At 38.2% G+C, this 13,912-nt stretch overlaps 1 long non-coding RNA gene across 2 annotated transcripts in view; it reads right to left on the bottom strand.

Moving 5' to 3' along the window:
* LOC122828089 overlaps positions 1 to 13,912 on the bottom strand; it is a 60,395-nt gene that overhangs the window by 11,994 nt on the left and 34,489 nt on the right. The gene's annotated exons all lie outside the window — the stretch shown is intronic.

The raw sequence follows: 13,912 nt of genomic DNA, 5'->3' as shown, positions 1-13,912 counted from the left end.
TCAAAAACTTTTGTTCTTTTGACACAGTGCAGTGCAAAAAAGAAACAGCAGCTGAAAATGTAACGAATGTTGCCAATTTGGTCCCTAGTCGAACCAAATCTACAGGACAATTAGGTGTGAAAAACCCTTAAAGACTGGTCTAGACATCTGTGTCAAAGCTCTGCTGATCCCCCTCATGGTGATGATGCTGGAGTTTGGGGGCCAACAGATTAAAACACTTAATCTACTGACCCATAAGTAAAAGGATGTCTGAGCTCATGATCTCTTCCTCTCGTAGAAAGTGAAACCTGCTTTGCTAAATTTTAAGCCTCAAACAATGGAGAGGAGAGTGTCAACAGCATTTCTTGATAAGCAGGTGGGAGGTCGCAGAGGAAGAGGAGAAGCAGCAAAACACAAAAAGTAGGTTTCAGATGACATAGAAATAAAGATGGATTCCTGACCCTGGTAGTTTAATCCCTTTAACTCCAAGCCTTGTGATCGATGAAGAATAACAGAGAGAAACCCCAGTGTGTTGAAGCAGCTTTGAAATAGTTCACATTTCTCTGAACCAACAGAGATAACGACAGAGAACTGAGAGAAATACACAGCTAATCTAACATATTTTCAAGAAAAAGTGTGCATATTCTGACATTTTGACCACAGTAGTCAACCAATTGTATTTGTCAGTTTCTTTATGATTTACTTTACATTGATAAGAAACCACTGATTGCACTGACTGAACAAATTAAAGTTGTGGGTTTCTTTTTACGTACATCTCTTGGTGTATTTAAGTGAGCTATACTAGTGCAGAATTATCAAATAAATTAGTAATTTAATACATTTATGTCTATGTTTCAAGAAAGTAAACGTTTCAAGTCAATTCAGCAGTTTTTCTGTATCAAATCAGCATCGGCCGACATACAGACATCTGTATTGTACAGAAGACACATTTTGGTTCATCTGGACACATTTTTGACAGTGAACGGTTTAACAACGTTATAAGAGTGTCGTTACATTAAAATCCTCTCATATCTGGACTCCAGCATGTCTTTAACAAGTCCTTTATGGTCCAGGAGGAGCGAAAATGAGCTTGAGATGTTAAATTTAGCCTTAAATAAACTGTTAATACACCAGAAATGTACCGTTTCCTCTGATTACTGCGATGGAAAATGGATTTTAACAGCAGCAGTCAGTGTCACTGAAGAGGGAGCTTTGTCATCACATTACAGCAGCAGCAGGTAAACCAGAGCCTATCAGGTAATAACCGCCGTCTCCCGCTCCCGCCTGACTCTGATGTATCTCCAATGTCATCAATGGGTGGAGCTCGTTTCTACTTTATGCTGGGGTAAGAGGGGAAAGAGGCACATTTCATTTGCTGCTGTAATGACATAAACATCAATCTGTCTGAACTGCTGCTTAAATGACTGTGTAACCTTTACAGCACTGTTAAGGAAAGATGTATAATTTCTGAATAAAACATAAAAGATAGAGGCTGAGGTAGTAAAAACGGGAGTCTGAACTCGCCGTCTCTGGAGTCACTTTGTCAAAGACCCGCTGATATTTGCTGCTTTTTAAGACTCGCATCAGGATAATCAGTGAATTCTCACAGATTTTTAAAAAAAATGCAGGGACAACAACAGATTGAGAGCCATAAAAAGTGGAATAAAGTCTTTATTACCCACCAACATTCCCTGCATAATGGAAATATTTTACAAGGCCGCCCCATTTATAGACCCCTACCCACTATAAATTATATTATGCAAGAAACATCATGAGCGGTGGCTTTAACTACCCTGTATTAAACAGGTTTCCAGAGGGAAGGGTTCAGCCGCTGCATGTAGCCTAGAACCAGTTTAATGCCACATTTTTTTATGATCTCCAGAGCATATGTCAGTCTGGCCACAGATGATGGAGGTAGAGCGAGCAGCAGGGGCGAAGTCCATTTAAAGGAGCATCTCAACAAATGAGAATGTAACTGAGAAGCTGATTTATTGATGGAGTTCAGAAACTAAAACTTATTATATAGATGTTTTTCAAGCATTTCTGCTCATTTCGGAGACATGTCAGTAATTTATAGAATAAAAGAACAATGAACACTCAAAAATATACCTATATAAAGTAAAATCAGAGAAACTGATCATTTTAAGTAGTTTATGAATTTTTTTCAGAGTTGTATATCGTTTCTCTTTTCTTTTTTTTTTCATAATATTTCCAATTACTAAGACGAACCAGTAACAACAGATCCAGGCAAAAAAGTTTTGACCTTTGTGAAGGTCATGTTGGAAACTCGTGGCTGGGTGAGCCCTCGGCATGTGTGGGGATTTTCTTTCTTTTTTGTTTTTTTTTTGGTGTGAGGTTTCAACGTGAAAACGTGAAATTGTTTGGAAACATTTCGCCTCGCGGGGGCTTCACAGAGCGGAGCTGCATACAGCTGAGCTCTGCAAGAACGTCCGCCGCTTCCTCCGTAGTTGAGCATATGCCACTTTCTGTTTGAGCGAGGCCGTGTTTGTGCGTTGGCCTCTAACGCAGAGCTGCAAGGACCGGTCAGGGACAGCAGCTGTGCGTCTCTGTGAGCATCACGGCACGCATGACCTGCCGAAAACCACAAGGTAAGCATAAACACAGCGACCACGCCAAGCAGCGCCCGTCTGCAGCTCATTAAACCCCCCCACAAGTCGTCCACGTAGACGTTAAACTAGAGCAGAAACCCGTCGGGCAAAAGGTCAAACACAAGCAGTGGAACATACAGAAGCAAGGGGGGAAGAGGCCTAATGAAGAGATGAAGGAGGGAGGGTGAGGAGGGCCAGGAGGATGCTGGTGCATCAGCAATGGGTACTGACGGACATATTTCCCACAGCTCCGTGTCACGGCAGGATCATAGCACAAGATTACAAGGCGGATCAGCGTGATCGGCTGTCGCTGATTTCTCAGACATCTGTCGGTGAGGTGACAAGCTGTGACAAGGATCGCCCGCCACATAAAATATTGAGCGGCTTTCGAGCCGCTGTGGCTGAAGTTCCCACCACCTTCAAGACGAAGCAACTCGATGTGAAGATTTAGTGCTTTGATGCAGGAAGTAGAGAATGGTCAGATGTGTTTGTCCTATTTTCAGCCAGTTATACCAGAAGCTTGTTGATTATATATCTGATTTCTGTATAAAGTCCAACAACCTTTATAAATGCTTTTTATAAAGGGGTAGAGAAATGCTTGTGAACCAAATTTTATATAATAATTAAGTAAAAATATTTCAGAACAAGTTTTATTCAAAGAATATGAGCTGACTGAAGCTGTGTCTCCAAAATGCTGCTTAAACAGAAAGAGTGAAGCATATTTTACATAAAATTCCTCTGATTAAGCAGGTGTAGATCCTCTGTCACGCATGACATGATAATCCAAAGTGCTTATAAAAAACCCCACAAACAATACAGAGAAGACAAACTTGGGTTTCATCTTTCTAACACCTGCCCTGCAGCGCTGGGACACGTGACTAAAACAACTCACAGCATCGCCAGGCAAGCAACAACGACCCAAACATAGAGCTGAACAGAGGGTAAGGCCCCATTAGTCATTTTAACTGGCATATATGTGTGGTTCTGTTGAATATGTCTAAGGGTATCACTTCCAACCATTTTCAGAACAAAAGAAACCTTTCAGATTAGAGGTAAAATATCTTCAAGAAACCTCCGGTTTCCTTCTACTTTAGCACTTTGGATAATCTGATTAAGCATTTTTTTGTTTCTTTCCATCTGCCTTGCTTGAAAAGATGGATTATTTATTCCAGCAAAGTAATTGCAGCGTTCATAGTGATGAGACGTGGATTAAGAAATTCATTATGGTTTTGGAGCAGGGGACAGATTGTAAACAATTACCTTTAAGTCCAGTCCAAGAGATGAAAATCATTTCCTGAATGAGAAATGATCCCCAGATAAACCCAGTCTTCATTTCATCTTTGAAAGTCAAGAAAAATTCTTCAACATATGGACTGAAGTGTTTGAGGTTGGCAGAGGCAGGAGGATGAATCCACTTTTCTTTTTTAAACAAGATATTCCTTTGATTAAATGTCAGAATTTCACATACGCTGCAAGAAAATCCTCTTTCTGTCTTACACATTCCTCAGTTGGATGGAGCAAGAACCAGGATCAAAGCATTACCTACAACAATACTACGACCGGGTCAAAAATAAAGTCGTCTCCTGGGTTTAACTGAGCAAACAGGTGCAATACTCCTGTTGGACAAGTACTGCAAAGCTGAAAAGTTATTTTACTCCAACTGTTGCAATGATTACCATCCCATTCCTTACAGAACCATGTGAAAACACATCCCACGGGCGTGGAAAATGTTAATCTGTTTAAAAAGAGTCCAATCATTGGCATCAAGCAGAGAAAACGTGTAAGGAGATGCAGATAAATTAAGTTCAGGACTATGGACCGAATGCACCGATCTGCTTTTTTCACCACCGATACGATATCTGAGGCTTAGCACAGGCTGATACCGATTCGATGCAGAAAAATAGTGTTGAACTGACTTGAAATGATTTTTTTTGTTTTTTTAAACTGAAACATAAATGTACTGAATTACAAATTTAGCTGATAACCAGTACAGCACACTTACCTACACCAATAGCTTCACAAGCTTAGTCTAACATGTAAAACACCACAACTATAATTTGTTCAGTCAGTCAAGAAGGACAGATGGATGGTTCAATTAGAAGTAGAACAGCTGTTGCAAAATAAATAAGAAACTGACAAAAACAATAGGTTGACTAAAAACACCAAAAAGTCTTTTAAATGGTTCAGAAAGTGCAATTATGAAGTCTGAATATAATGTAAAATCAATAAACCATGATGTCGCTGAGAGCACAAAACATAGAATTAGAATGAATAGATCTGAACAGATCAGGCACATTGAATACATGATCTAGAATTTTTTCAATTTCAGGACTGATACAGATTAATATCAGATAGGTGCATCTCTAATTTGAGAGAAAAATGTTTAATGTTTAGCTGAATGTAGATTGTAATGGGTTAATGTGGATGGGATACATGTTAACTTTGGTAAAGAAATATTTTTGTAAGCATAGTTTCAGATTTGATCAATGGACAGACTTAAAATCTAATTATTTTGATGGCTCGTGGTCAAAGATGGAGAAAAAGTTTAATCCCAAATGCCAGGATAATGATTCTGTCTGCTATTATAGAGAAACATATTTTGATAGAACTCATTTGAAGGCCATAATAACTAATAATGTTAAAGATGTGGATTTTTTCCCCCTCTGGACTGTCTGCTCGGACACACATTAAAGCTACATTTGAAGATAAAAGCTAGTCTGTGGTTGTTTATTCTTTATATTACCAGTCGTTCACATGAATAATGTCACCCTGCTTTACCACCAGAAATGTTTATGACAGATTAGAGGGCTCACATCCAACTGCATTTTCATCCTAGTTATTTTTGTTTTAGCGCATGTGTGAATCAATTAATTTTGTCATAAAAGGCCACCGTAAACTGTGTGCTGGAGTTAATGAGTCCGGCATTACCACGTCATTACACCAGCTGGCATAATGGAGCATGTGTTGTTTGTCATAATATATGCTGCCATGCTTAACAATCATAAATTGTTGGGACTGAAACTTATTTTTATGTTTGATGACAAAGATGAAAAGCTCACGTGTCTGGATGTGGATCAGCCATATACAGCTGCGCAGTTTTATTTACACAGAAGGAGGTTAAACTTTGGAAACGGACTAAGGTTTACTGATTATTAAAAAGTCGAAAGGTTTCTGAACATCTCAGGTTTTTTTGTAGAAACCTGAGAGTTTAGTTCTGGAAGCAACAGCGACAAACTCAGAGATGGATTTAGGCCCGAGACCCTTCAGTGCCTTATAGAGCAAAATCAAGACTTTAAAATAATTTATTTTGCAGATAGGAAGCATCAACAGTGATGTCAGGACTGCTGGGATTTGTTCCAGTTTCCTGGTGTTGGTCAGGACTCTGGCAGAGGCATTTTTCAGTTCCCTGACTGAAGCCCATAACTAAACTTACTGAAAATAAATACCTGCACTGATTTTTCTGTATCTAATTTTGATGCAGCTTTTTGAATTCTTGCAAGAATTAAATTTAGTAATAGATTTTATCCATCTATTGTTGCATGTTCTGTGGTTTTTAGCATCACAAAGCACTTGTCTTTTCCAGCAGCCATTGTACAACACATTTAGCGGAAAGAGAAATTGACAAAACGTGCTGGAGATATGCTTTGGTTGCTAGGTAATGGTTCAGTATGTGTCACTTGTGACATAATAATTGGGAGGGTTTAAAATGGGGCATTTTCCAGACAGTAAAAAACATTTACTTATTGCCATAGGTTTTTAGCCAACAGTTGAGACTCAAATGGAAGCACAAAAAACCTGCAAAATGTGAATTTTGCATAATAGGTCCCATTTAAATAAACTCATAAACCTTAAATAATCAGTCTAGATAGAATGATCAAAAACACCAGCAGGTCAACCTTTAAATGAAAAAATAGAATGTTTTGGAGTAGCATATCCAAGTCTGTCCTTCAACTGGTGTGAGGGTTTTTGAATAGCATTTTCATCCACAGTCGTACAAACAGGAAGGGGAGGAGTCTAGTTTCTGTTGAGGTCATCAGGTGCTTCTCCATTTCTGCACAGCTCTCCTCCTGCCACGCTTAGGCCAGCTGGTGTTACCTTGACTGAATGGAGGTGGAGGTGGCACCAGTACCCCCACCCACCGCTCGGTAACTGGTACCAAATGGTGCCTCTCCTCTTGGGTCCTGACCTGTGAACAGGCAGATCCCAGGACACCTCAAGACGGAACTGGAGGATGGGCAGACAGCTGTCTTCTGTCAGTGGGCCTGTGGACTTCCAAGATCTTTCTGCTCCACACACACGGTCACTAAGTGCAAGGCTCAGTGTGAAACCAGGTAAGGCAAAGAGTGGCACAAATATTATAAAGAATTTGGGATTTCTGTAGAGCTGAAAAAAACCCTCCCTGGTTGTGTTTTCAACAGCATATTAAAGCTTTTTCCTTGTTTCAAAAATATGAACATTAAAGTTCAGTAGAGGGTTCAGCTTATGATAATAAAATAAGTTAAATCAGTAAATCCGAATATCACAAAAAAGACTCAAATTTATCTTGCATTATCAGAGAATGTTAAAAAAAGTAAAGTGAAAGGAAAAGTGTGGTAGAAGGGGGTGCACCTGCAACGGAGAGAACTGCAAGTAGGCATGCACAATATATTGGTATTAGGGTTGTAAAAATAATCGACTTCTCAATATAATCAATACTACAAAACAATCATTCAAAGATAATTATTAATGTCAAAGATTATGCAAATGGGCAAATTCACATTTGCCCAAATTGTTGCATTTCTGCCAACAGCAGACACTCAGCTTCTCCTCTCCCCAATAAGCTGCAGAATAGATGTTTTAAACTCTTAACATTGTGAGTACAGTCAGAAAACATAAACATATGCGACTCTCCTTAGCCGACAATGCTAACACACCACTGCTGTTTGGAGCTACTTTCTCTCTGAGGCAGAAGAATGTCGTATGCTAGCTGTACTAATACTGCACGCTAATGCCAAGGTACTCCTGATCGAGAACAACTTCAAATGACCAGTAAGAAGTCTGACCATTTGACAGGAAGGGGAGGACCTGTATATGCAGCAGTGAGGCATTAAACCTCCTGGTCAGCAGAAGTCAACGCTATCTGGTTTAATATTAGCTTCACTGACAAGCAGTCCAGTGACTGAACTTTGTCCTTCTGAGCCTCTGTGAACTTTGTGTGTAAACTGTTTTTATAGATATACAATTTCTATAGCTGAACTCATGCAATAAAGTCATAGAGAGTATCTAATTTTTTGCATATGTGCATATCGATGCATTATTAGCTGTTATTCTTTTCCTATACAAATCTTTAATTGTTAATACTCAGAAGAAGTTTTAATGTAATCAGTGGAAAGCCTTCACAGCTGACATTTGTTAAAGATCCTAAAATTCATAGTAAAATTAATAAATAAAATAACTATGTTTATATTTTTTATCTTTCAGAAGCAGATCTGAGATCCTTAAGAAAAAATAAACTACAATGACAACACAGCCGCTCTTCCTGCTCTGCTACCAGCAGGACTCTGAGGAACATTGTTATATGGATGTTGATGGGGAGAAGCTGCATAATTAATTTGTATATTCTAGCATGACAGATGTTTGATTTTGGCCGTAAAAGTAATTAATAAGAGAGTGGAGGGAGAGGCAGATTGCTGGAAGATTATTTATGAAGACTCGTCAATGCAGCGGGGGTTGGGGCGGCTGACAGAGAGAGCATCAGCCTCCACATCACCTGCTCCCATGGAAGTCCCAGCTGGTAGCCTGGCCCGGAGCACCGGCAGCTCCAAACGTTTGCTTTCTAAACATAACAATAGTTTTTAGCAGAGTCATGAAACCTGCTGGGGAACCAACCAAGATTTGATGAAAAGGTTCAGGAATATCTTTAGTGTAGCTTAGTTTAAAGGGGCATTATGTGTTTTCCAAATGCCATTTGATAGCATAATCAAGAAACTATGTTAACTTCAGTTGTTATAAAAATGCTATATATATATATGTCAAATCTGATTTATAAAAACTTTGGATTTTGTAACTTAACACCTCCGTCCTTTTAAAAGCTCCTACTCTTTCTGAAACTCCAAAACACTTTTGTAAAGCTCTTGTAAATAAACAGGCATGTCTGAGAAACTTTGTTAAATTAAACATGTCTGTTTTTCTCTGCAGACTGCTGGTATGAAATATAAAACTACATTCCTCCATCATGTAGTTTGGTGGTAGTTAAGCCGTCTTACAATAAGCAATTTATCAATTAATGATTAAATAAAATAGGTCCATTCTGCTTATTAATATTTTCTGAAGGTTCAGAAACTTTAAACTTCATTTTATTTTTGTTTTCAGATTTATGTATTTTTTTTGTTTCCATTTTATTTAGGTTTTATTATTTTGGATGCTTAAAATATCTCCCAGTTCCTGTGTTATGTGTTCTTCACAAAATGTAAGTTTATTGATATTTGAGAGAGAGAACTTGCATCATTAGGCCATTATCAATATATTACTTGAAAATGGTGACAAAATAATATTTATTGTAAAAACCACTGGGACTGTTGGTTTAAACAATGCAAGTGAACCACTAAAAGACAATACAATCGTTACCAGAATAGCTCACAAGTTTGAAAACCAAACTCCTTTGAGAGGCGAGGCTCCACTACTTTAATCAAAAAGCCTGTCTGGACCTTCAGAGAGAAGGAAAATAATTAGACAAGTCCAATGTTTTCCACCAGCAGGGACGGGACAATTTATGCCTCAATCTGGCAAAACCTCCATTTTTCTTTTTTTAAACCTGTTATTACAGAGCTTTACAGCTTCCAAGGATAATAATGAACTGTAATGGATGCCAAACAGTGAGGACAGGGAGTGAATGTAATTTTCTCAATGAGGGTATAAATCTCACACTGAGGCTGTTACTGTTACCGGCCGCGTGGACATTCAAATCTGCTGCTTTGATTGAAGCAGTCACAGTATATCACAGGCCTTGTAACCCCACTGAGGGTGAGTGCAACCCATCAGCCACAATATGATGTGGTTCACTGCAGACCTGGATGGTTATGATTAAAAACAAAGCACTGATAGCAGCAGCCAGGAAGCAGGAGAGTTAATAAACACCCTGCTTCTTGCTCTAGTATGCACACACGATGCACATTTTGACAATAGGCTTATTAGCTTACATTCACTCTGATGCTAACCATCTACATTGATTATGTAAATTTAACAGCCGTGCATCCGATGAAGATGTTAATTTGTGACTGATGCTTCTGTTATCTGCAGCATGATGAGACCTTCTGGCTCTGGGTTCTGCAGCTGTTCTCTAAAGATCCTCCATCAGGTTTCTGAGGAGAAAGCAGCTGGACTTCTCAAACGCATTTCTCCTCCAAAGGAGTCTAATTCTGTGGGGGGGGAAAAATCGCTAATGTAGGGACTTCAGCATTTCCTTAAATATCTCATTGACCTCTTCTTATTAATACATTTAAGGACTCTGCTAGTAAGTGACTGCGCTGCAGCATTATCAGGTACGTTCTCTAAATGGAATTGAAATTCTGTGCTAATAACTGCTCTAATTTTTGGGTAATGCCTCTGAAATTAATTATATAGCTATAAACTGGAGCTTTAGCCCAAGACAAAGTGAACTAAATCTTCTTTTTAAAAGGTTAGCAAGAGATATGAAATATAATGGAAAAAGAAGTGAAGTGATCATAAAGAAACTCTGTACATTAGCATACTAATTAAAGCAGAATAATAATCTTATATTCTTCAAAGAAGTGTGTCAAACCTTGTTAATTATTGTCCTGTTCTGCTGCAGCACCACTGGGAGCTTCAGCTGGTTAAGCTTCTCGTCATTTCAAAGTTTCTCCATCGAAAAACTTTTACTCCATTTATTGTAATATTTTGTACACAAGCCGACTGTAGCTGTGTTTTCATTTGGCATAATATAAAACTGGAATTCTGAAAATAAATTGGCTTAATGGAAACATGGATATTTAGAAAAAAATCTTTTTGGGAGTTTTTTGGCTGTCTTGAAATTTGTGTATTTCGCAAAACTGCAATGGGAATACTCGTGATCAAAACCTGGAAGTTACTACTGGTGGAAAATATGAAAAAGACGACAGGAAGTGGTTTGATGATTATGTTTTTTAATGACTTATTGTGTGAACAAAGAGTCACGTGTGATTTTAAATACGTTTCTCATTTAGTGAGAATACAGCAACGGCAAAATTGTATCTTTTCAACAACAGCATAACGACAACGTTCAACACATCTGTAACAGAAACAAAGCTACTGACATTCTGTTAAAAAAAAATACTCCACAAGAAGCACAGGCTGTTCCAATATGGAAACCTCAGAATATTTGAAATAAAAATCTGAAACAATGTTAAGCAAATACCTAAAAATTAGCCTGGTAAAAACCAGCTCCTTGGTCGATGCTCTACTTTGTACAGAAGGCCTGGATTCTCAGGTGTAAAGAAATGATCTTCCTGGAGATGTGAACTCTAGGAAACAATTTTAAAAACTTAAGTTTTAAATTTCTCTAATGTTTGGCTATGACGCATGTAATATGCCAGTTCAACGCTATGAAGCTTACCATAAATTACTATTCTAAAACAGCGCAAAAAAATCCATGTCATTGTTCACAACTTTGCCATATAAAGTTTGACTTTATTCTCATAATATTTTGAAAATTTACTTTATTCTCATAGTACAACTTTATTTTGAAATGATTTCAACTTTCTTCTTGTAATATATTTTTTCTCGAACAACTTTACTCTCATGCTGTGACTTTATTCTCGTAATTTCAGTTTTTATTTTTCTAAGCGTGTCCCTAATACGCTGTTGTACCATTTAAGATACAAAAAATGTTGCATCCAGATCTCAAATGCAATTTTTCCTTCTTGTTTTCCAGGTTATTTGTGTTTGCGTGCAAACAGCACAAGTATACTCCAGCTGCTGATTTGTGTATCCACATGGCACTTAGTGTGGACGAATTACAGCTGAAAACTTTCACTGGTTGAGATTAAATAAATCCTTCTGTTAATTTTCTGGCCGTCTGTCCCTCATCTCATCGCCAGAAGCAACAGTGGGCCTCTCCCTCCCAGCAGGGCGAGGCTCTCTGAAGCAATATGTAATTAAACTCGGAGAGCATATTCTTTAATCCTAAAGGCTATTATGGATTTATGGTCAGTGCATTGTCTGAGCTCCACAATGACTTTCGCTCTTCTGGATACTCTCAGCCCATATATGTTCTTAAATGGCTAGATAAAGGTTTTGTAACCCTTTTAAATCTGGCTCTGTAATGGGACTGCTACTGTGGTTTACTGCCCTCGTGGGGGAATATGTCGGCTTTTCTATTTTTCTTATGCTGGGATGGATATGGAGGCTTAGGAAGGGTAGAACCTCTGTAATTATATTGCATCAGCGTTCATCAATGACATATTTCAGAACCCTTTCCAAGTCACTTTGGAAAAGAACAAAGCTGCACATGTAGAAATGTAATTAAGCTGTATTCATCTGAGCTTGCAGGGATTAAACATTCATGCTTGTTTAAGTGTTCTACATTTTACAGCAGAGGAGTCCTAATTAAGTGTGACCTGTCCTCACAACACGATGCTTTCAAACACCATGGATACTTAACTTAGTTGCTACTTTTGTTTCCAATATTTCAGGGAGTGTTCAAATCATTTTTCCTTCTACATTTTGCTTTTTCCACTCTATTTGACCGTTTTAAGAATTTCTTGCAATATCCTCTGGATTTTTAGTTTTCTTTTGAATTTGACTGCTTTTTCACTCAGTCCTTGGTAATAACTACTTGATAATGACAGGTGTGTATGTTTCAAACAGATGAACTTTCAAGATAACAGTTTTGGGTTTAAATATTTTATCAACCGATTCAAAGCAGTTTTTATCTCTTTGCTTTTTTGCGATTCCACAATCACATAAATCTATGTAAAAATCAACAGATCACTGCTGTTTTTTGCACAAATGTAACATTTTCTGCAAAACATCAGGTATAAATGAGTAACGCCAACTTACAGGTGACAGTATTTCTTTCTTTTACTATACTGTTGCCTCAACCTTACTCCATGTTAAGCTACGTTTGTGATCAATATAAAAGAAGCCACAATTATGGTCTTAAATAAGGGTAAATATTGCAAAATTTCATGCAAATATTTCTAATTTAGAAACATGCTAACCCGGGTTAGCATTTGGATTGCAAAATGCAAACCTGGCATAATCTTTTGATATAGTAGTTGAGAGCTATTTATAAATATTTGTTTGTTAATGGGTTTTATCAATACATTCAAGCACAACCAGCACTTTGATAACATGCATTATGTTGATATGTCCAAATGAAAATGAATTTGACACCACAGCTTTAGTCAGCGGCGTACTACTTGCTAACATTTCTGTAAATAACTCTGGGAATTATGCTGGAGTTAAAATAAGGCTTTTCACATATTCAACTAAACCTGAACTGATTTGCTACAAGAAAATCATTTGTGAAGTGGATTTTGCATGTCCTCACATTCTCTTTGTTTGGTACTAAAATTTGATTGTTAATCTAAATTATTTGTGTGAAGAAAGCAAAAACAGCTGAAATCTGCAGTGATCCTAAGTTTTAATAAGGCAGGACTGGGAACCAAAACGTTACCAGGATTTTCTTCCCAAACAGTTTAGTTTCCATGTCCTCTTCTGTCATCTTATCACACCCAAAAACCATCACCTCTGCATACCTTAATGATAATGTATTCCTTCTTATTTGACTTTTTAATTGGCTTTCGCCTAATTATCATCACAGGGTTCCTCAGACGTGTGCTGAGAGGAAACCCGGCGTCTGGGAACAAAAGGAGGTCGGACGTGGAGGTGTTGGCACCTGGCCTGATCCGCTCCGGCGACCCCTGTTGCTCGCTTTTGTGCGGTGATAAATTTTCCCCTTGAACATGATGTCAATATGTTGATGTGCCTTCCTTTATTAAGACACCATCCAACTGATAACAAGTCCTGCTGTGTGTTACCAACATAAATAATTAGAACAGAGACTGAGGAACGGCAGGTGGCCTTTGGCACAAAGAAATAATCATACTTGATGTGGAAAATAAAGTAAAAGGACCCATCTGTTCACGACGGGGGGAGGAGGAAAAACACGTTAACATATTGTCAGCGGCATTATGAAATACACAGTTAATAATTTCGTCATGGCACACAGCTCTGGACACTTGTTTTAAATAATGGAGCAGAAGTGAGCCAAGGCTCGCTTCAAAGATTCAAACCGGCGGCAGGTTTGCTCGCTCACGCCACGGCCCACAGATCATTCTGTCACA

This window comes from Gambusia affinis, linkage group LG03 (assembly GCF_019740435.1).
Source record: "Gambusia affinis linkage group LG03, SWU_Gaff_1.0, whole genome shotgun sequence".
NCBI lineage: Eukaryota > Metazoa > Chordata > Actinopteri > Cyprinodontiformes > Poeciliidae > Gambusia > Gambusia affinis.
The sequence above is the reverse complement of the archived record's forward strand: the minus strand, read 5'-3'. Positions and strand labels throughout refer to the sequence as shown.